The sequence below is a fragment of the Lissotriton helveticus genome, chromosome 5_1 (assembly GCF_964261635.1).
Source record: "Lissotriton helveticus chromosome 5_1, aLisHel1.1, whole genome shotgun sequence".
NCBI lineage: Eukaryota > Metazoa > Chordata > Amphibia > Caudata > Salamandridae > Lissotriton > Lissotriton helveticus.
Window position 1 is genome coordinate 822,367,639 of NC_136065.1, and position 24,861 is coordinate 822,392,499.

A 24,861-nucleotide genomic window follows, 5' to 3' on the forward strand; every position below is an offset into this window, starting at 1 on the left:
CCGCCAGCACCATGCCCTCACAAGTCTGCTCATAATAAGGTTCATAGTTTATATCTGTAAATGTAAATGTCACATCATAAAATATTTCATGTATGTATGTGTTTTTATGTGCTAAATGTTATATACTCAATAATACTATTAAAAAGGTGTAGGCTCAGATGTGGTTTTTAATTTGACATGCCAATGCAAAGGTAGTAACACTGTCTTAAGCAGTGGTTTTTGTTCAGTATGCTAGCAGGATTCATACATTAAGGATATAATGAATGACACTGGAGTCAAGATTGTTGTAATGCTATTACTGGTAGTCATCCCATGTGTGGCACATGGCCAATCATACTAGAATAATTTGCTGTTAATGCCCAGATTTTGAAATAACTGTGTTTTATTTGAATACTCAAGAACTAGACACTCTGAAAGGAAGTCATACACATGTTCAATAATTTACACTGTAGTTCTTTATTTTAATTTTTTTTGCATTGGGTCTCACCCATATGAAAATTATTTTTCATAAAAATATTTTTTTAACAATGTACATGTCCAATATCTATCAAAACACATAATTCAACTCTTTCACACAACCTTCCTTATTTAATTGAGCTAGTGTGCATTCATTCACACTAGGCAGGAGCATTAATAGAAAGGAACAAAAGTCTTGCATATCTTATTTGAGATGCACAATTATTGTGCTCTCAAATGATCTTAATACAGCACAGCTGTTTCAGATGATGGGCTATGTAGCATCACCTCAATACTTTTGTTTACTTTATAGAGCTCAAATAGCTTCTCTTTCATGACATACAATTAGAAATAATGTGTATGGAATTAAAATATTATATTGTGGAAATTACAACACCATTACCAATGAGGTGTTAAAAATGTGTCGCCACATGCATGATAAACCATGCATATGTGTATTTCAAAATTTTAAATATATCATGTAGCTTCAACATGAGTGATTAAATAGATTTTTGTAAACAACAAAAGTAGGAGTAATTCTAAATGGATTACAAAGTACTGTATTGAACTAAACAGGGAAGCAAAACCTATTTTTTAAAAGAACCTTTACTCGCCAACCTAGTTGGGGCCATTCTTCATCATAGGGTCCCCACCCGAGAGGCTGAATGCCTCGCGGGTGTGCTACGATGCCTGATTAGAGCGTTTTTTTGTGCAGATTGAGTGATCAGTGAAGAAGTGATTTAAGATTGCCTCTATCAATCCCTATCAATTTAATGCAGGAATGATAAGGCAAGATTAAAACAAAAAAAGGATGTCCTATCTGGTTAAATTGACCGTCAACATCCGTCAGTGTATTAGTGATAAGGTCAGGTCTACATGAATCAGCCTCTGAGTACAAGATCACAAGGCTTTCTTCAGGACCAGTGGTGACACATAGGTGTGCACTCGCTAAGGTTCACCCAACACTGTGTCAAGGTAACCGCAAACTTACGGTTCAGCTCTCAGCATTTTCTGTAAGGGAAATGTTTTTCTGAAAGAAAAACAGCACACCAGATTGTTCATGCAGCAATAATTGTACTCAGCATAGTCGGTATGACAATGCGAACCACATGCTTCCATGCGTGTCTTTCAATTTGTGTAGTGGGCTCCCATGACTTTGGTGCCTCACTTCCATCAAGTGCCATGCACATGCATTGCACACACAAGATCATTCATTTATTATGTGGTATCTTAATGTAGGAGGGGGGCTCATTATCGGCCGAAACCCTCCTTATTAGCACCCACACATGTGGTAAATACAGTGTGGTGATTTTAATTTTCAATATGGCTAGGAGCCATAAGTCACATGCTCGCCTTGTTTAAAAACATGGAGATGATTGTGAACAGTGAAATACAGGAGCATAACTTCGCTGTGGTGCTCATCCTCAAACAAACATAGTGGAGACGAGGAACAAGTTCCTCAATACAAGGCTACATGAGACGTAGTTAAGTCCGGCCCCATGGATCCTGTCGGGGGTGTTGCCTATAGTGATGCCCAACTCTCGCAGGGAGATAAACGCTCACTTAATGATCGTGTGAGTGCAACACATGTGCATGGCATTAAACGGAAGAGAGGCACCAAAGTCATGAGAGCCCATTACACAAATTGAACGACATGTATGGAAGAATGTGGTTTGCATTGTCATAACGACTATGCTGAGTACAATTATTGCTGCATGAACAATCTGGATGTTCTCATGTGCTGTTTTTTCTTTCTTTAAAAACTTTTCCGATTCAGAAATCCTGAGAGCTGAACCATATGTTTGCAGTTACTTTGACATATTGTTGTGTGCACATTAGGGAGTGCAAACCTATGTTTCACTACTGGTCCTGAAGAAAGCCTTGCGAATTTCTACTCAGAGGCTGAAACATGTGGACCTGACCTTATCACTAATACACTCATGGATGTTGGCGGTTAATTTAACCAGATAGGACATCCCTTTTTTGCTTTAATCTTGCCTTATTATTCCTGCATTACATTTATAGGGATTGATAAAGGGAATCTCAAATCACTTCTTCACTGATCACTCACTCTGCGTCGTAGCACACCCGGGAGGTATTCGGCCGCTCGGGTGGGGACCCTATGATGGAGCATGTCACCAACTAGGTTGGTGAGTGAGGGTTCTTTTAAAAAATAGGTTTTGCTTCCTTGTTTCATTCAATACAGTATTTTGTAATCCATTTGGAATTACTCCTTCTTTTGTTGTTTACATTGATTCTTTAAGTGGACCAGGTCTCGTTCCATTATACCCTTTCTCTCTTTGTGTTTAAATTAAATGGATTTTTGTACATATCATAAAATAATGCATAATAATATGTATACTTCTGACAAATGTTTGCAAAACAAAAGGAGTATCCCCAGGACACCGTGTCCTAGTGATCACAAAGGAGAGAGAAATGCGTTCAAAGAAAGAATTCTTTCTTTTTTATAAACCCCTCACTCACCAACCTGGTTGGTGACATGCTTCATCATTGGGGTCCACCTGAGTGACCGAATGCCACTCAGGTGTGCTTCGACACCTGTGTGCTGTAACTACAGCGGAGCTGGGTTTTTTGTGTTTGTGGTGAAAGTGTATTTGGAAAAATAAGTGAGTTAAAACATGTCCTACATGTACTCTCTGCCAATTTTATTCATGAGTCATGCTGCACGATTAAAACATAGGTGGGATACTTCTACTTGGCGTGTTTGGACCAGCAAGTATCAGTGTTCATGTGAGTGTATGGTCAACATGTTTCAACCTTTTAAAAAAAATTGTAAGGTTTTCGTCAGGACCAAATGAGTTAGGTAGAGAGGTCTGCGCACGCTAAGGCGCACCTGTCTCAGACTCAACTTAATGCTGTAACGTGTACTTATGGTTCAGCGTACTTACAGCCTTCTGTGTAAGACAAAATTGGGAACTAAATGTAGCTGTACCCCATGGATACCGTGGGGGGCCTGTCACAGAAGCATTGTCTGGAGCTGGAGCGGCCCGCCGGAAGACCTAACCAATTCCATCACGGAGTCCCGAGAAGGAGGTAAGTAGTATTTCGGATTTATTCACCTCATTTATCAACTGTTCAGCATCAACTGACAGTGATGGAATTAACAAACAAAGTTCCTCGGAAAACATTCTAAATGGAACAAAAGCAAATGGGAGTTCTTATGTAAGATTAAAGGTACAGTACAATGTCACACATCTTCCTCTTTTACAACAATAAAATATTTGAAAAATAAAAGGAAGAAAAAAAAACATAGACAACAAAATATTTTATACATAGTCTTTCATATAAACCGGGAGTTTGCGTACCCTCTGACTCCTTTCTCTTACTCTAGTCAAAATACTTGAAGTCCCAGGAGAAGAAGGAATTTTATTTGTTGAAGAACAGAATGAGTCTTTCTCTATACCATGACTCTCAAATGAAGATAATTTAGGATTGACTATTACAATCCTATTTTTGTTCCAAATTCTACCATCCTCAGTTTTACCTGCATTCTTGAATATTTTTACCACAAATCTACTCTTAGTATACTTTGACCAAGGTTGGCAACCAACAGGAGATTTAATTTTCCCCACATCACCAATTTTCACTACATTATTCTGAACACTTTTCTTACTGTCAAAGTACAACTTTCTATTGATCTGTTTCTTCACTTCTTTGGTTCTCCAAGCCCCAATGTGATTGTCAACTAAACCTTTGTTTAATTTCATCCAACCCGAACATAACATTGAATTAGGAATTCTACCTTTAAAAACTTCAAAGGGAGACCTCCCAGTAATTAGATGAGGTGACATGCGATAAGCTGTTATTCTGTCTTGCAAAACATCTTTCCAATTCAAACCATTTGCCCTTGCTAGTTGTATACTTTCTTTGAGAGTTGTATTAACTCTTTCCACAGCTCCATTAGTTTCTGGATGATAAATAGCACTTCTCTTTTGAATAATACCACAATTCTTTAAAAAATTTAAAAACTCATTAGAACAAAATTGTGGTCCATTATCTGAGAGAATACTATTGGGAAAACGTTCTCTCCTGAAAATTCCTTCCACAAACTTTATGACACATGATAAGTATATCAATGGCAATCTCATCCCATGGGTAGCTAGGCAATTTTCTACAAACCATGGGAATTTGATTAGTTTTAAGAATCTTATCGCTCGCACAACATTCCACACATTCACGTACTAATCTTTCAACTTCTAGATCCATCCCAGGCCACCAAAATTGTAATCTTAAGAACTCTTTAGTTTTCACAATCCCAAGATGACCAGTTTGAGTCAGTTTCAAACGTTTACGTCTAATTTCAACAAGAGGGACAAGCTTGGTGCCACGAGCAAGAAAATCATCTATAACCGATAATTCATCACCAATTAATACCCAAGGTTTCTCAAGATGTTTGTTGTTCCTTAACTTATCCATGACATCCATAATTTCTTGATCATTCCTAATTTCATTTGTCCATTCTGACTCTCTAACAGCACCAGATGTAATTTCACAAACATTCACAACATCATCCTCGCAAGAAATATCTTCATCTAGAATCTAATCCTTTTTAAAGAATACTTCCTTAAGTGGTTGATGGTCAGAAAGTACTCTCACCTTAGTTCCCCAAATCAAATTCCTGAACTTTCTTAAAGACCAATAGATTGCCAACGACTCTTTTTCAATAACAGAATAATTATTCTCAGAACCTCTGAGACACCTTGAAGCACAAGCAATTAATCTCTCCACAACTTCACTTTTTTAAATTAAAACAGCACCCAAACCCTTAGCACTCGGATCCGTCAGTATATATGTAGAGTCACCAGACACAAATGCTTGTAAAGTTGGAGCTTTCATCAATTCCTCTTTAATGGGACAAAATTCATTATTACATTCATCAGACAAAATAAAAGGAACTGACTTAGCGGTGAGTTTCCTCAAATTTGGAGTCTTGTCAGCATAACCAGGAATAAATTTACTATAGAACTCTACCATTCCCAGGAAGGAAGAAGTTCTTCTTTGTTGACAGGTTAATTTATGCTTACACTGGAATCAACAAGTTCTTTCTTTGGAAAAACACCATGTCCAGTAATACAGTGCCCAAGATAGTTCACTTGTTCCACACCAAACTTGCACTTTTCTCTTTTTAATGTTAAGCCAGACACCTTAAATCGTTGTAATACAGCACACACCCTGGAGTAATGTTCAGATTTTGAATTCCCAAAGATCAATAAATCATCTTGATACCATCTTACTCCAGACAGACCTCTCAAAATGTTTGACATGATGCGTAAGAAAACCGCAGCCGTCCAAAAGGCATTCTACGAAACTTGTAGGTTCCCATGGACGTTACAAAAGCTGTCAACTACTGTGAAGACTCATCAAGTTCAACTTGATGATAGGCAGATGCCAAGACAAGTGTGGTGAAAAATTGTGCACCCACCAAAGTACTAACCATCTCATCTATGTTAGGCAAAGGGAACCTATCCACAACAACTTCCTTGTTGAGAGAGCGTAAATCAATACAAAGATGCAGTTCACCATTAGCCTTCTTAGCAACGACTATAGGAGCCAACCATTCTGTTGCTTCTACTGATTCAATAACTCCCAAATCAATCAAGCGCTCAATTTCTTTTTGAACACCAATTTGTTCATTTACAGGAATTCTTCTAACTTTAGCAACTACAGGCACAGCACCCTTTTTTAACTTAATGTGGTGTTTGTAACCCTTGAGACACCCAAGTTTATCTCCAAACACTTCAGCAAACTGTTCTTCAAACATGGAACTTAAATCACTCACTTCTTGTATTTGTACTTGTGGGACAGCATTTGGATTAAGACTAACACCAAGAAGGCGTTGATGAGGCCAACCCAAAAGTGCATCTCCACGCTTGGCTACATACACTTTTCCAGCAATCATGCGTCCAGATAATTCAATTGTTGTCTGAAAATATCCTATCATTTTAACTCCATAACTCTGTGGAGAAACATCACTCTTAATCAACTTGACCTTTGTCTCTAACTGTTCTTTAAACATGTTTTCATTTATAATTGTTAAATGAGAACGAGTCAAATTTGAACTTAATTTGTACACCTTCTATTTCAACCAAATGAGACGCATGAATGGCTCCAAGATCATTTACCTGAAAGGTAACAACTTTTACTTGTGGTTGACCTTTAGTGCTTAATTCTTCTTCTTCCTTTATTTTGCTTTTGCAACATCTTGCAAAATTACCTTTTTCTGCCACAAGTGCTTCAAATAATTTTTAAAGCTGGACAAAATGGTGCATTAGCAAGATGTCCAAGTCTACCACATCTACAACAAGTAGGTTTACTAAAACCTGAAGTAGCATTGTTAGTGTCAGAGTAAGATAAATTCTTGCTTTTGGTTTCTACACTTTTGTTTTTAACTAGGCATACAACTTCTTCAACTTTACTATCAGTAGTAACAGGTTTGCATTTCTCGACACTTAATTCATCGACACATTTCATCATGTGTTCAACTTATTTTGCAATCGTTATAACCTCATCTAATGGTGGTTCATCTTTTAACCACAATTCTTCTCTATGTTGTCATGAGCACATTTTAATACAAATTGGTCCCTTATTCTTTGTTCTGTAGCACCCCCAAATTTGCAAGAAGAAGCCAATTTCCTTAAGGCGGAAACAAATTCTTCTACCGACTCATCTTTCTTTTGCTCCTTAAGTCCAAAACGATATCTTTCCATGATTGTGCTTAATCGTGGAAGATAATGCCGATCCAATTGTAAAATACATATCTCATATTCATTCAGATTTCTTTGATCTGCAGCACTGAGTTCAGGTATATGTTCTAGGACTTCTTGTCCCTCACTCCCTAAACAATGTTTATGTTCAGCACTTAAGTTTGTCCCACATACCCTTGCGCAGTTTCTAAATATTTTTTCCACTTTTGCCATTTTGTGCTTGGCTCACCTGGACTTGTTAAAAAAGAGGTGGTTGAGTAACATTCTGCATATTAAATACCTAGGATAAGAATGTTATTAGTAATATAGTTTCTCTCTTAATAAGTAAAGCTTTTCAAATGTAATACTCTATTCAATATTCTGTATTTCCTTAAGCTCAACTAACATTTTTTGTCTCTTATGATCATACTAAATAACAAGAGAAGCTGTATAAGAATAAAAAAAACTCATGAATTATTACTAAATACAGTTTCTTTCTCACACAGAATCCAATAAAGTTCTCCACTTCAGATGTTTCTAAACGTCTCTTCACCAAAAACGAGAAGAAAAAAACCTCCAAAAAACAATTACTTTCAATGAGATGAAACTCCTGTGAAAAGATGTGTTCAGTTCAGTTCAGTTACTAACTGGTACAATTACCTCCGATGAGATCAAATTCCTCCAAATATGCGTGTTCATTTACGAGCGTGATAATATGTCAAAAGCTGACAAGCAATGAATACATACCCCCTGCTCGCATATTAGACACTGTATTGAAATTCTTAAAGTCGCTGAAGCACATTCGGGTAGCGTTGAACTTTAAATATCTGGCAGCCTCTGACGTGAAAAAGTACCCACGTGACACCCGCAACTTTGGATTCAGACGAGAATCAGACTTACTGGACTCGCAGTGAAACGCAGAGTCTCGCAAGGGAGACGAGTCTGACGTCACTGAAACTCTTACTGCTCGTGCAGATAAACAAAGTGTCTTGCGAGAATAAAGAGGTTGCAGACATCTGTCACTGGAACGCACCCCAGACTCTCTGTGAACCGCAGAGTATCCGTCACTGGAACGCACCCTAGACTCTCTGTGAACTGCAGAGTCTCGCGAGTGCAAGACAATTCATATGCTAAAACTTTACACGCTAGACATCCTTAACAAAAATATTTAGCGATGTCACTTTATACCGTCACTCGCTCCTCCCTCAAATCTCCTCACCGCAAAGTAGAAAATTATTCCTTTTACGAAATTACACTGCCGCCGGAGAAAGATAATTTCTCTTCTTTAAATTCAACTGCCGCTGGAGGAGAATAGTTCTTATCAATTAAAGAACTTGAGTAGGTGGCAAATCCGGCTTGATGTTGAGGTGATGGTTCTATGTCCTCCACAATCGTTGCCAATGAAACAAGGTGACTTGTTATTTTGAAAGAAACTCCGAAGTCAGAAGTAGGTAAGTAGTATGCCGGATTTATTCAGCTCATCCATCTGCTGTTCAGCATCAACTGACAGTGATGGAATTAATAAACAAAGTTCCTCAGAAAACATTCTAAATGGAACAGAAGGAAATGGGAGTTCTTCTATGTAAGATTAAAGGTACAGTACAATGTCACAATTAGTACATAAGGCCTTGCATCAAAACAATGGGTGGTAAATTGAGAATAACCATGTACCTCCCTGAATTATTTTTAATTGCTCTGATACTGACATTGAATGGGATACCTGGGGACAGTTTTAAAATATCGTTTTGTGCATCTTGGCTAGTATTAGAGGTGCTTTCACATCGTTTGTTTTTTATTTAAATCAAACCTACTGTTATTCTTGTTGCTTTAGACTCCGCCCCTGCCTCGTTCCGCCACGGCGTGTGCCATTTGTTGCCGAGGGCTAAGGGTCCGGACACACTTCATTCTACTTCCGGGTTGGGCAGCAGCTGAGGTAGCGCAGGACGCCCAACCCACTGTTATTTAAACAGCATGTCGGGGCGGAAGCGCGCAGCGGGCGCGCCAACGGCAAGCCCGTCTGCACCCGTCCGCGCCTGGACCGGGCCCAGAGCCACCCTCTCTACCTGTTCATTGCCAAGTCCAGAAACAACTATTAGCGGTCCCACTCGCTACAGACCTTGCCGTTGCTGTTGTCCCTCGCTGGAGCCCTGAATCACCGCCTAAAGCTACAGGAGTAGCTAACTGACTTTCACCTGCTGTTGCTGGAGCTGAGGGGACGCCGGAAAACACCGCGTGGCCGCAGAGGAGAGAGAGGCGCCGCCCCCGGGACTGCGAGGACCAGCATGCACCATCTCTAGCTGGTCCTCTTCCCGTGAGAGGCGCGCCCCCTCCCAGTGCCACACCCCCAGCCAAGCCCTTAACATCTCGCGGCACCCGCTTCGCGGGTGCCACTCGCTACAGACCTTGCCGTTGCTGTTGTCCCTCGCTGGAGCCCTGAATCACCGCCTAAAGCTACAGGAGTAGCTAACTGACTTTCACCTGCTGTTGCTGGAGCTGCGGGGACGCCGGAAAACACCGCGTGGCCGCAGAGGAGGGAGAGGCGCCGCCCCCGGGACTGCGAGGACCAGCATGCACCATCTCTAGCTGGTCCTCTTCCCGTGAGAGGCGCGCCCCCTCCCAGTGCCACACCCCCAGCCAAGCCCTTAACATCTCGCGGCAACCGCTTCGCGGGTGCCACTCGCTACAGACCTTGCCGTTGCTGTTGTCCCTCGCTGGAGCCATGAATCACCGCCTAAAGCTACAGGAGTAGCTAACTGACTTTCACCTGCTGTTGCTGGAGCTGCGGGGACGCCGGAAAACACCGCGTGGCCGCAGAGGAGAGAGAGGCGCCGCCCCCGGGACTGCGAGGACCAGCATGCACCATCTCTAGCTGGTCCTCTTCCCGTGAGAGGCGCGCCCCCTCCCAGTGCCACACCCCCAGCCAAGCCCTTAACATCTCGCGGCACCCGCTTCGCGGGTGCCACTCGCTACAGACCTTGCCGTTGCTGTTGTCCCTCGCTGGAGCCCTGAATCACCGCCTAAAGCTACAGGAGTAGCTAACTGACTTTCACCTGCTGTTGCTGGAGCTGCGGGGACGCCGGAAAACACCGCGTGGCCGCAGAGGAGAGAGAGGCGCCGCCCCCGGGACTGCGAGGACCAGCATGCACCATCTCTAGCTGGTCCTCTTCCCGTGAGAGGCGCGCCCCCTCCCAGTGCCACACCCCCACAACTTCTCACTTCCTATAAAACACCTAGGGAACGCGCGCCGCGGGACGCGCGCGGGACTTAGCCCGGGGCGAAGACCGGGCAAAGAGCGGGCCGTTTGAGGCCGTTCGAGTACGAGAGAGTCCGGTCCGGCCCACCCCCCTAACGTCACCTCCACGGCCATCTTCGCATAGGGATTCATTACGCTCTGATCCCCCCAAGGTCACCCATTGGAAAATGAATACGCGATCTAACAAACAGAAAAAAGCCAAAAAAAATGGGATAGGAGATAAATTGCTTGGTCCTATGGATGATTTCCTCGCCCAAGCAAACACATTCATCGATCAGAGCATAAGCTTAATTGAGGGGAGAGTTTCAACAGAACTCGCTATTGCACGCCGATCCTCATTGGGACTACTAGCTACCGCAAGAACTCCAGATGCCCAGCCAACACCAACTCCCATGACTGTGTCCGCGAACAGACTTAGTCTCCCAAACAACGTAGACCTTTCTGCCACACAACTCTCAGTAGCCTTCTCGGACAGTGACCTAGAAAAAACCCCAGACATCTTCCCTGACCCAACCCCTGAAGAAATAAGGCAAACGAGAGGGAGGAGGGAGGGAGCAATTAAAAAAAGAAATGTTAGCAAACAACCAGACCATTTCGAAAACATCGAAACGGCTGATCTTATAGTCCTGGTAGGTGACACAAATCCAGTAGCATTTCCCCTTCACTCTGCCCCCCCGCCCAGTAATATAGCAACGATACATCACCTACCACACGATCCTCAAGACTTCCCACTCCCGGAACCTAAAAGCCCACGATATCTAGGCAAAGAAAGAGAATCAGCCAAGTTAATTAAGGAGATAGCTTCTCTGCTGAACTCTTACATTCGTCCCTTAGAATCTAGACTCAGTAACATCGAGAGTCTAATTTCAAAAATTTCCAGCCCTCCCAAAACCACACCCCCACAAGTCCCTTTAAAGCCTCCTTCAGATTCCTCGACCATAACTCACCCAAACAAGAAATCGGTAACGTTGCCTCCTCCACAGACCAAAGAACAACCTACACCAAAGGTCTCAACAGTACCAAACCCTCCCACTGTTCAAAAAACCACTCCCAAGTCCTTGACCATCCCTCTACCACCCGTTCCACTTTCCGCACCAATAGTAAATACCCCAAGCACAAATACCCCTTCCTTTAAGACCCCCGCTACGACGAACCCTCCCCCCCCCCATAACCCCTGCCATAACCAATATAAAACAAACAATAACAAAAGGAACCCCGAGAGAGAGCACCGACCAAAGACCCCCTGTAAACCTGCCCCCCGCGGCATGCCCATACGTAGTGGTCATGACAGGGGTCCCCGAACTTACTGGGGAGGGGGCTGAACCCAACTGGTCATTGAAGAACAAAGTACAGTATTGGCTGAACACTAACCGCCCTGTTCCCCAACACTGGAAAAGCACAATAGCCTCAGTCTCCCGGACCTCGTGGGTGGGACACAGAAAAAAAAATCCGGGGTGATTGTGTAGTAATCACGTTCGACGATCCAACCATAGCAGAATATATCTGCTCCCGGGAGTTTAACACCTTTGGGGGAATTGCCACAAGACCCCTGTCATACTTCTACCCAAAACGATATCACAATAATAACTATTCCCGTGATACCGATAGTATTTGGAGGAAACCAATATTACAACCATGGGAGCTAGACGTCGCGGGTCCAAAATTAAGGCCGCAACATAACGAGCCAGACCACCCTTGGTGGCCTTCAAACCCAAACCACCAGCAAAGAGAAGCACCATGGCAGATCATGGGCCCACACAATAGATCCAGAAATTGGGAGCAGTGGGAGAGACCACCACAGAATCCATATGGCACCAGCTACAGAGAGCCCACTAATGGGCAAAACTGGCAAGGGATACCGTTAATGAATCGTTTTAGCGGCCTGGAAATGGTTGATTGACAAAGAAGTAATTCCCCGGAGTCAGTACTAACAACTGTGGATCTGACTAACCCCACAATAGAATTTCCTCAAATGGAAAAACCACCTCTAGACAACGCACTCTCATCATTATCCATTACCTTCTGGAATGTGGCAGGCCTCCGAAAGAAAATAGAGGATGGTACGGCCGCCGGTTTCTTGAAGGACCCACAAATCATTTGTTTACAAGAGACTTGGACATTGATCCCTTTACATCTTGCGGGCTATAGGACATTTTCATCCCCCGCTCTCCCCAGCATCGCAGGTAGACCGAAAGGGGGTCTGGTAACATACTTGGCCAACACAATTGCTGATTTGAAGATCATTAAGGTAGACTTAACTGCACACTTCCAGATTCTCACACTTACAATTGGGAAAAAACTTTGTTTTACAATAATAAACCTCTATAACAACTTAGAGGATGACATCTTTTTGAATGTTCTTTCATTAATTCAATCAAAAATAACTGATCATTGGCATGCCAAGCAGAAAAAGGAAACACCGCAGATAATCTGGGGAGGAGACTTTAACATACATCCTTGTCCCTTGAATGACATATGTGGGTTGAAGGACGAAAATGATAACTCATTGGTACACTTTTCCCACTCAGGAGTGGGGGCTGTCATGAACAGAACATTAGCTGATCTGGATCTACAAATTCTGAACCCCATACAACAGTGTTATAGCAAACTAGAACCTACCTATAGGGGAAGGGGCCACGCGACCACCGTAGACTTTGTATTTGTAACAGAAGGCTTAAAAGACCATATTAAAAATTTTAAAATTTTGGAAAATAATCTTAGTGATCATTCTGCCTTAAACCTGACCTTCCATATCTATCAACCAAGATCACTGATGGCATCGATAGCAAACACGCTGGCCCAGAACAGTTTGGAACTGGGGAAAAATAATGGTTATACCATAAAATGGGAAAAGGTGGACCCAAACACAATAACAAAGCGGCTAGTAGAATCCTCCTACAACAGCTTTCTGATCTGCCTCGACCCTTACGCAGAGCCAAAACAAATTCTGGAAAACTTCGGCATAATAATAGAGCAAGTTAAAAAACAGCTGACGAAAACATCTAGTCAAACAAAAACAAATCCCACAGGTTGGTTTAACCAAGATTGCACAAAAGCACAAACCAAATTAAGGAAAGCTCTCGGAAAACCAATTAGAGACGCAATAGAGATCCAAGCCCTCCGACGAGCGTACATCATTTCCAGAAAAGAGAGGAAAAAAGAACTGAAACTATCCTTGTGGAATGCCCTACATAAGAGTGCACTCCTGAAAGACAGTAAGACCTTCTGGAAGATTGTTAAATTACCCGCGCTGGCTGATTCCGCCGGCCCAAAAATAGACGTGGCCATTGACGAGGAGACATGGGTGAATCATTTCACAGAAATGTTTAAATTGTCACCAAATAGCGAAGAAAATCACTCCAATATCCCTTCAGTCGCCTATCCTATAACCATGGACCTCGATATGCAGGACCTAGCATTGGCATTATCTTCAAGCAAAAGCGGAAAAGCTCCTGGCCCTGATGGGGTTCCAGTTGACTTGTTCAAACATCAGCCGGACTTATGGGTTCCAATACTGACAAGAGTCTGTCTAGCTACAATGGAACTCGGTCTGTTAGAGTCATGGTCCTCTTCAATTATGGTTCCAATTTTTAAGAAGGGGGACCGTCAGGACACAAAGTGCTATCGACCGATCTCGCTTCTAGACTCTTTGGGAAAAGTAGTTGGAAGAGTTCTCCTTGAAAAACTACAGCAATGGGTAGAAGATAAAACCATTCTTTCGGACTTACAGTTCGGGTTTAGGGAGGGCTTCGGGACGGTTGAGCAGGCCCTAAACCTGAGTCTGCTAACTTCAAAATATACCCATGCTAAACCTGGCTCCATCTACATGGTCTACGTGGACTTGTCCTCCGCATTCGACTGCGTATCGCATGCGAAGCTTTGGTCACTGCTGAGCGTAATGGGGGTCGACCCTCCCCTTTTAAACTTTCTGAGGGAACTATACAGTGAAGCCACGGCGAGAGTAAGATACGGAATTAACGGAGAACTGACAGCACCATTCAGGGTAGAGCGGGGAGTAAGGCAAGGGTGTGTCCTTGCTCCCTTTCTCTTTTCACTGTACACAAACGGCCTAGAAGAGTCTATGCTGCGAGGGGCGAGGGACCTCCCCAGTGTAAAAGGTCGCTTGATCCCCGCGCTCCTATATGCGGACGACGCAGTCATTCTAGCTCGTACCCCCAACGAACTGCAGAAATCACTAACTAAATATGCAGACTTCATGGGGGCTTTGGATCTGCGCATTAACATCAAAAAAACGTTCGTTATGGTGGCTGGCGGATCAAGAAAAGCAACCAAGTCAACCAAGTCGATCTATCTGAACACTGAAATAATTGAAAAGACCTCACAATACCCGTATCTGGGCATCATGATCGATAATACCCTAAATTGGAAAGCGGCGGTTGAGACTAGGAGGCATCTCTTCAAAAGAGCAATCATGGCGCTGATAAAATTCTCGAATAAACTGGGAAAAAGAGCACCAGTAGAATTGCTTCAAATCTACGTTGCAAAATGTCAATCTATTGCATTATATGGAGCAGGGATCTGGGGCCATGTTTCCTCCAGCCCAATACAAAAAGAAGAGAACATCTTCATCAGTTTCCTCCTTTCAATTCCTAGAGGCACCTCCACCTATGCCTCACATTTAGAGCTGGGAATCCCCCACATTGAAGACTTAATAAAAATTCAACCTCTCCTGCTCTGGAGGCGAGCCTGGCTGTCGGAAAAAAACACTCTGACTAAAAGCATCCTACAGGACACTATGGATTTGGACCACTCTCATAAAATCGCATGGCTCTCGTATGTTAGACATTTTTTTACTGATTTGGGCCAACAAAAGTACTTTTTCACCCCAGAAACCTTGAGAGAAATTTCCAAAGAAGAACTGAAACGACTTGCGCTGGGCCACTGGGAATCATTGAGGCTGACTACGCAGATCACAAAAAAATCTGTTACGCACGCAATCATGACCCAACAGTCCTTGAGAATTCAGCCATATCTGACCATGGAGCTAACAGTCTACGAGAAAATGCTCATAACAAGATTCAGAATGAATCTTTTTTTCAGGTTAGTGACTTTCCCTGATAAAAACAGCTGGAATGTACAGTTAGATCCATGTCCGTGCGACGACTTTTCCAATCAGTCCACCATACATACAGTACTGTTCTGTAAGTTTTATCATCCCCATCGGAAAATCTGGTTAATTCCTTTACTTAAAAAATGGGGCCACAGACAATGTCGTCCAGCCATGCTGGCACTCCAAACCTTGGACTCTGAGTGTACTGTCTACTATGTTTTAAACTTCTTAAAGTGTATTATGAGGCATCGAAACAACTTGTAAAACAGTGGACTAATTTTTATTAATATTTGAAAATGCAACACCTTTTTAAAAAAAACGTCTATTTTAAATTGTACTTTTTAAACAATTCTAATTATTAATTTTGTATTATGTGATATCTTTTATGGTTTTGCAAATGCTAAAAAACCGAATAAAGATTATTATTATTATTAACTATTACATATTTAACTAATACTCTCTTGAATCTTAACGTTCAGTCAAAGGAACCTTGCCCGTCATTGGATCTTATTAAAGAGCCTGTGATTTGCCCAAGGTGCAATTTAAAGCTCCTCTTTACTAAAACCAGATGCTGTTCTGGGGCACAACAAGCTTCGAACTCACATATAGTGGCACAAAAAAGTCTGCGAGGCTTACTTCTGAATACTCGCTCCTTAATCAAACATAACACTGTGTTTGCAGAATTATTGGAGGCTCATGACATAGATATGGCATTTGTTACAGAGACTTGGGCAGACGAGACATCTGATATAGAGCTCTCATTGGCTATTCCCAAAGGATATTTATTAATTAGGAATGATAGACGGAAAAAACAGGGAGGGGGCGTAGCCATTATTGTTAAGGATAATCTAACAATAAAAAGTTCAACCTTAAGAAGTGGTCCTGAGTGTGAACTTCTTTCATTTGGAATTACCATTAGTGTAAATTACATATTTAATGGCGTACTACTCTATAGGCCACCGGGAACCAAGAGCAAATTCTTAGAAATAATAGCCATATTATTGAGGCTAGTGTTGACCATCAGGAATTTTCCATCTTGGGTGACTTTAATTATCACCTTGAAAACGTTGATGATACATATACAAATTCACTTCTAGAGCTGATGGCCACTGCCTCGATGACACACATTTTTAAACATCCTACTCATGAGGCTGGACACATTTTAGATGGTATATTTACATCTAACCCTCATTCGAAAATGCAGGAGTTTTTGCAAATTCCCTGGTCAGATCACAAAGCTATTCAGTTTTCACTTACTTCATCCCATCATCTTGATCGTCCTCATTCTGCCTCTAGATCCTTTACAGGAGGGAATTGGAAGGAAATTCCCCCCTTGCAACTGCAATCGACTCTAGCTGCCTCCAGAATAATACTAATGTCGGAAGTTAATATAGCTACTAACACCTTTAATAATTGGATAAAATCAGCAGTAGATATCCTGGCCCCTGCAAAACTATTCACCAGTAGACGGCTGAAGAAATCAGAACCTTGGTTCGATGATGTGCTGCGCCTCCAGAAGCAGAAATGTAGACGGGCTGAGAGACATTGGAGAAAATTTTATGGAGATGTGGAAAAAGCAACTTACACTCAGTCATTGACTGTCTATAAAAAAATTATCTTGGAGAAAAAATGTGCTTATTTTTCTAATAAAATTGAGCAGGCAGGCACATCAAGTAAAATACTATTCTCAGTGCTAAAGGAGTTAGTGACACTTCCTACCGCACCCTTATCAAACAGTAATGCTGCACTTTGCAATCAATTGGCAGATTTCTTTAGGGATAAGGTGCTCTCGATCTATGAGACATTTTGTGAAAATAATAGTAAGATTCTAGTGAGTGAATCTTCTTCTTCTCCGAAACAGTTTGATCATGATTTGGCTGTCTTTGTTCCTGCAAATATAGAACGGATCTTGCAAACAGTCACACAGGTGAAATCAGGAGCTCCCTTTGATATTTGCCCTCCAAAAGTATTTCACTATGCTGCGGAGGAGATTAGTGAACTACTCTATTCTCTTTTTAAAGAGATTTTTGATTCTGGCATCTTCCCTGAGACATGGAAGAGGATTTCTATCCTCCCCTTGTTGAAGAAACCTGGTCTGGATCCTGGTGTCCATAGTAATTATCGACCTATAGCCAGGATCCCGTTCCCAGCAAAGGAGCTGGAGAAGATCATGAATTGCCAGCTTACGTCCTTTGTTGCCCTACAGAACTCGCTGGATCCCACGCAATATGGCTTCCGGGAGGGTCACGGTACGGAGACAGCTTTGGTCATGGCAGCAGAGGAGCTTTGATCATTGTTGGATTCAGGTGCGAAGGCCACCTTGATTCTTTTAGATCTCTCGACGGCCTTCTACACCTTGAGCCATGACATTCTCATCTCGAGGGTACGTGGGCTGGGAGTCTCAGGTTTGGCATTAAGCCTGCTTAGATCTTACCTTAATAATAGACGCCAGTTTGTTCAGATGGATAATCAATGCTCAAAGCAATTTGTACTTCCCTGTGGGGTTCCGCAGCGCTCATCTCTGAGCCCTACGGTATTTAATCTATATGTTACCCCTTTAGCAGATGTCATCAGGCAGTTTGGCTTTTCGTTAGTATCTTATGCTGACGATACTCAGATTGTGGTTTCTGTCTCTGGTAATCCAGATGAAACAGCTGCTCGTTTCAATCAATGTATTACATCTGTAGACCACTGGATGAATACAAACTGCTTAAGGTTGAACGGAAGTAAAACCAAGGTGCTTCTTTTGGGCTCAGATCCTTCCATATGGTCCGAGAAATGGTGGCCTCAGTCGATGGGAACCCCTCCTATTCCAGTAAAAAAAGCTAAAAATTTGGAGTAATTTTTGATGATGGTCTTACAGTTCGATCTCAAGTTAATAAGGTTGCTTCTCAGGTACATTTAACCTTAAAACTGATTCAGAAGGTGAAACTTTATATACCGCCATCCACTGGTAAGACATTTGTAACATCTTTGGCCTTAGCTAGATTGAACTATGACAATGCCCTGTTTTTTGGTCTTCAAAAACAACATCTTGCCAAGCTCCAAAGGGTTCAAAATTCCGCTGCTAGGATGCTGCTGAACATCCCTAAGTTTCAATCAGTGTCCCAGGGCCTTAAACATCTTCACTGGTTGCCGGTGAAAAAAAAGAGCTGAATTTAAGGCCTTATGTCTGACTTTCAAAGCACTTCAGGGGATAGGACCTGAATATTTGAAACAACATCTCCTATGGTATCTCCCAAACAGAACACTTCGTTCGGCCATGAGCAAACTTCTTCAGGTATCAAAAATCAGAAGGGTGAGCTGGGGAGGAAGTAGTTTTCTTTTTCCACACTGTTAAACTCTGGAATAGATTGCCGTTATCCATAAAGAACAGCACAACTCTCCTCTCTTTCAGGAAGGCGATAAAAACCTGTCTTTTTATGCACTGATTCTTTCCTTGGTAGTTTCTCCTCCGCTGTAGCGCCTAGACGCCCTCTGGCATTCGAGCGCGATATAAATTATAAATTCATTCATTCATTCATAGAACGGCCATCTTAATGCATTTAACGCAAAGTAGCACAACTCGTTATTTGCTTAACTTTTAAACCACTTTCCAACAAACAAAAATGCTTTATGCGGGAAAGTAAATAATTGATCAAGACTTGGCTTTGGTTTGCATTACTTTTGTGACTTTGAACCAGCACAAATCTGCCCGTATGGCCCTTACAAAGCAGCCCTTTTTCAAAACTGTAAAATAAAGATGTTCTTCCCCTTCGTGATGATATAAATGGTCTTTCACTTAGTGATAATTTACTACAAAGTGCATTTTTAAAGTGCACATTTACCCCAAGGGATTTTTGGCAGTGCATTGCTCATTTTGTTATTGACCCATCAAAGGCACTCCGTTTATTGATTTTGGGAGGATAACATGCTGACCAGACCAGGAGGAATTAAACCATTCTCCATGAATTGTAACACGATCCCTGGAGAAGATGATTTGGTACACTGAGCCCCCAGACCCAGATATGAGCTAGCAGGCACAACTTTTTTTTACGTTCCAGTCATATTGTTTCAAGTTTCAATTAACACCAGAAATGGAAATAAGTTGTATGTTTGTGGTTGCACAGTTGCTATGTTTCCTTAGCATGATCTGTCTTTTTTCGGGGTTGTCCTACACTATACACAGAAGTGATTGGATCTGATAAACATGCTTTACATTCACCTAATGTGAGTATTTACTATAATAATCAGCATTAATTGTATGAAGGGACTTTCCATTCAGAGAAAAAGGATTGCATTTTAATTGAATCATTTTTTTTGTCCTCATTCACCTCAAGCTGCCCCACCAAGCTCTTTTTATGTTTGCTCCCTTGATGTAGAGGGAACCACCTCATCGGAGGGGTATTCTCCTGGCCCTTAGGTATACCACTGCTTTCTACCCAGTTTCAAAGAGTGAGAGCAGCAATTTGGAGCTTAAGTCATTCATTCAGTTCTTACTATTTCCATTCCCATTTCGTTCTAGCCCCTTCACCAGCTGTACCCAGAACTTGTATCTTCTGCCCTCCAAATCTATTGCATCTATTTTTAAGTTGTACTTGATTGACCAGAGCCAATCAGTATACATCGGCAGGAGGCTGCTTAGCCACTTCCTACATATTTCCCTCCAAGCCAGGAGGATCATATAGAAAATACTTTTGTTCTATCCTCATTCAACTTAGCCAGGCCCTCCAGGATCCCACAGATAACAAGAGAGAGGCTTACCTGGATATTTAAGTTAAGTATGTCACCCAAACCCTTGCACAAAGTTTTTCAAAAACTATATTGCCTTCTCAAGCCAACACTTTGTGCAATTCACCACACCACTCTTTTCTATCTTTGAAATTCTTTCAGGTGTCTAATATGCTCTGTGGAGGGAAAAGAGATGGTTCATCCTTAAATAAGCAGGCTTGCTAGTGCTGTATAAAAGATTCATAGATACATGACCTAAGATGGCCAATAGGTGAGGAGCTCCGGCCGGGAGCTCCCTGGCTAGGGATTGCCTTTATGGCTCTAACCCTGGAATCAACCCCCCCTTAGACCTTCTTCACCCCTGGGGATCTCTGGACTGTGGTCCTTTGATTCTCCAATCCCCTCGAGTGAATTTGAAGCTGGTTCAGCAACTTCTGAGGAACCTGAAAATCTACCAACAGCGGAGCCCTAGCAACATGGGCGATGCCCGGTGGAGCTGCCTAGGTAGCTGTGGAGGGGTTGGGCTGTGGATCACCCCCTCAGCCGTCACCTACCATCCGGACATGGTCACAGTTTCTCGTCTCCCCGCTACGTCTCCTTCTTCCCTCGCCTTCCGATGAACATCAAGAATCCGGCGATAGTGGAGCCAATTCAACACAGCCGATGCCCAGTGGAGCTGCCTAGGTAGCTGAGAGGAGATGGGTTGGGTATCACCCCTCAGGACTTCACCTGCCTTCCAGGCTTGACCACGGTTGCTTGGCATGCCGCTACACCTTCCGGGACTGCGGCTGGGACGCACAAGTCTTGTTCCCCCAACAAAGCAGCAACGAGAATGCCGCACCCCTGCTGCCCTGAACCCCTAAGCTTGTATTCCCTTTTTGATTCTGAGTGAGCATGCCCTCCTGACCCCGCAGCTGCCTCTCTCTTTCGGGGCTGCTGCCTGGGCGGCCAAGCTGACTTCCCCTGACAATACAGCATGTTGAATGGAGACACTGCTGCCCCTGTAGCCCCGAGTGTTTGTACGTGACGACCCATGAGAGATCGGCGATCGCCAGCCTTCCTCCCTCCTTGATCCTGTGGCTGCCTCCCCTGAACAGTCCTGCTCTTTGGGGCCGGTTTCCTTGTGGCTTTTGGATTGGATTTTTGTTTATCTGTAATCCCGCCATTTTGTGATGAAGTTATTGGGGTCCGAGACCTGGGTCCTCCATCTTGGCAACTTCAACCGATTCTCTGATCGATGCATGCCGCTGGTCTGTGCCTTGTGTTGCCAAACTGACCATAGCCTCAAGTCGACCCCCCCCTTGGGACGCCTACACCCCTCTCGTCATGAATGGTCACTGCGAGGCACCCTTTTTGCCCCCTCCTTCGGACCCGCTCCATATCCAAGGTGATCCGATGCAGTGAGTGAGTCCAGCACTCGATATTGTGATTACTTGACCACAACTGGTTTGTTGACTCGTTAACTCAGACTTTTTTTGGTGTCCCCTGAAGTACTATCTTCCATTGCCGGTCTTCCAGACCTGATCTGCTTTCCAGCCCCTTGGCTCTCCCCCACTACCTTCTATGCTCCAAGAGACTTGGTTCTGTGTTATGCTATGCCCTAGTAACTGATGTAATTATGTAACACTGTTTTTTTTCTAATGCTAACCTCATGTTAAGCACTCTGATACTTCCGGGTCTAGCCAGAGTTACAACTCTTCAAATAAATAAAACAAATAAAAAAATAAATACTTGCCGTATATCTCCTAACTGCATCTAAGGCAAGTGTTTTCCCCACAGCTCCTCCAGCAATGTGAAATCTCTATCCGTTAAATCATCACCATCAGAACCATCTCATAACTTCCTTCCTCATTAGTTTCCCTTGGATTAGTGACTCTTCCAACTCATTCGAGCTCCCTATTTTTATAGTTGGCAACTGATACCAACATTTTTTATTGGAGTGACTTAAGCTTTGAGATTATCACATCTGCCAAGGTAACAATGTTCCATCTTGAAATATTTGGCCCCATCTTTGGAAACCTGTATCTTTAATGGGAAGCGCCAGTTTGTCCTTTACACACTGGTGCAATGTTCTCACCTTGCTTGGGTCAAGCATCTGTTGATTCAGTTTCCCCTCTATCTCCTGTAATTCTGAATCCGATTCGTTGACATCTTTATTATAAACTGTCTTCTTAAAGGCAGTTCAGTTAGTGATTCTACCCCTTAGAAAGTATCTGAAGGCGTCCCACACCATGCCCAAAGATGTTGAACCTAAATTAGCACAAAAAACTCCTCTGTTTCTGATCGGAGTACCTTTACAGCCTCTTTATCCAGCAGAAGCTTGTGAATCAGCGTCCACATCCTCTGTTCCACCTCACTAGCTGGATTTAGGTCAAGACAGATTGTAGAATGATCTGGCAAATGGGCCCCTACATGCTTGATGTCTAGGACCTATTTCCTTATCCTCTGGTCGACCAAAAAAATAAGGGATTCTTGACTGATGGCCATATTTTTTGTTGTTACAAGTATATCATTGTATTTGTCCCACCCTCTATTTATTTATTTATTTAAAACATTTTATAGAGTGCGAACAAGACCCAAAGGGGTATCAGAGCGCTGTACAAAGTTGGCACCAGCAAGTATACAAAACATAAACAAAGCAAGTGAAGTTACAACCTGCGGGAAAACATTAAAAAATAAAGAAGTATTGTGTCTCAGAGGTGCCATAGATCGCTCCAAGTAAAACATCAGACAATAGAATGAACCAAAATGTGCACTGTGCCTCAAAGAATTTTAACAAAAAGAGAAAACATTCAAAATCAACAGTTAATGTATTTAAAGGAGCTATCTAGGACTAGAACAAAAATAAGGTAAAAAGATAGAATGCAATATCAGTGAAGATACTTCACAGTTTTGGGTTATTGACAAAACCCACTCTCTCCTTATGTCACGTAGTCCCAACTGCTTCATCACAGTTCTGATCAATGATAACATTTTCATATTTGCACTCAATCTGTTTTTTGTTGATCTATCTAAGTTATTATTCAAAGTTACATTAAAATCCCCCACCAGTATCATAGGATCTGAGAAACGCAATACATTCCTTAACATTTACCTAAATGGTTCTATTTCGTCTATGTTGGGACCATGATAGCCCACAAGAGTATAAGTAAGTAATAGTTTATTGTCCAGTCAATTAAAACCTTTACAATTTCTCTTTAAGAAAAAATGGCAAAAAGGACAGCAGCAAAGTTCATAATTTAAAACTTCTCAATAATATAATTTCATAAAACATGTGCATTGTATTTACATCTTTAGTGCAAATGTCCGCGATTGTGTCTATTACAGTTCATTGATAGAGGTTTTATTGTTCTATATTTTTTAATCCTGAGCATTTTTTGAAGGGAAATAAGATTCTAAAAGATACAAAATTCTGATAAAACACATGCACAGTTCGTTTAGAGGTGTGATTATATGATAGACCACATCGTATAGTATAGTTTTGGTCATGCACTGCCAACTTAATAATGATCCATCCCCCTGCCTTGTCTGTAGCACTTTCTTTATTGGACACTTTCGGATGTTTCTTCAGCAAAATGGCCACATCTTTCATACTAACATTGTGCCTCATGCAAACCAATTGTTGAACCCACTTTCTAAATTTAAAAGATCACTACACTCTTCCTCAGTCAGGTGTGTCTCCTGAAAGATGATAACATGGGCCAGGAGTCTCATAAGTAGTGGAATAGTCCTTCCCACCTCCTAAAAGAATTGTTAAGGGGACTGCCATGTCACCACTTTAATGTCCCCTGTACAGCAGACGTCCCCCCTACTTGATGCCTAAGACATAAGGGGGCATCTGACATCTCTGAGGTGTTTGTGGTCATTATTTTGTCTTTTTTCCCAAATGCTAACCACCCAGTGTCCTTACCTCTATCCCTAACCCCAACTCATTCCACCCTTGGAGAACCCTCCCTGTCTTCCTCATGCCCTAATGCCTTCAGAAACACCGCGTCCAGACCTCGCACTTAGAAAAAGGCAGTAAATAAAGAAATAGTGAAATCTCAGTATCCCATTACTCCAAAAGAGCTGAAGTAGAGAAGAGCAATAAAATTGCAAAGCAAGAAATGCAAGGAAAATCAAGGATAGAGAACAATTTTCTCCTGCTACATTTATTCTCAGCTAACACTGTTTTGACTAAAATCCATGATCAGATCATCAACTCCCTTGTACCCCTGAAGTTGTGCATCTTCTTATTGTACATTACTTTGAGAATAGCTGGAAATTTCAACTGGGCCTTGGCCCCTAATTTCCTTAATGGGTCTTTCCCATCTCCCACTGCCCATTGAGTGTAATCCGGGAGACATCCCCAGACACCAGCATATCTTCATAGAGTGTCTTATCGGGAAGGGTCTTACAAGGCGGCATAGGTTTCCCTCTTATTCTAAGATTTTGGTGTAAGTCTAAGTTTACTCCGGGCAAATCCTCAACTCCAAGTACTTCAAACCTATTGGGGCTAATAAAGCTCAAAGATACACCGGTGACCATATTATCTGCTGCGGGGAGTTGACCTGATCCATCCAATCTTGATGGTACCTCCCAAGGTCTCCGGTGGGCCCCCTTCCCTCTACCGCCAGTTCCCTCACTCCAGAACAAGAGTCTTAGGCAATATTTTTAAGTAGGTCTAA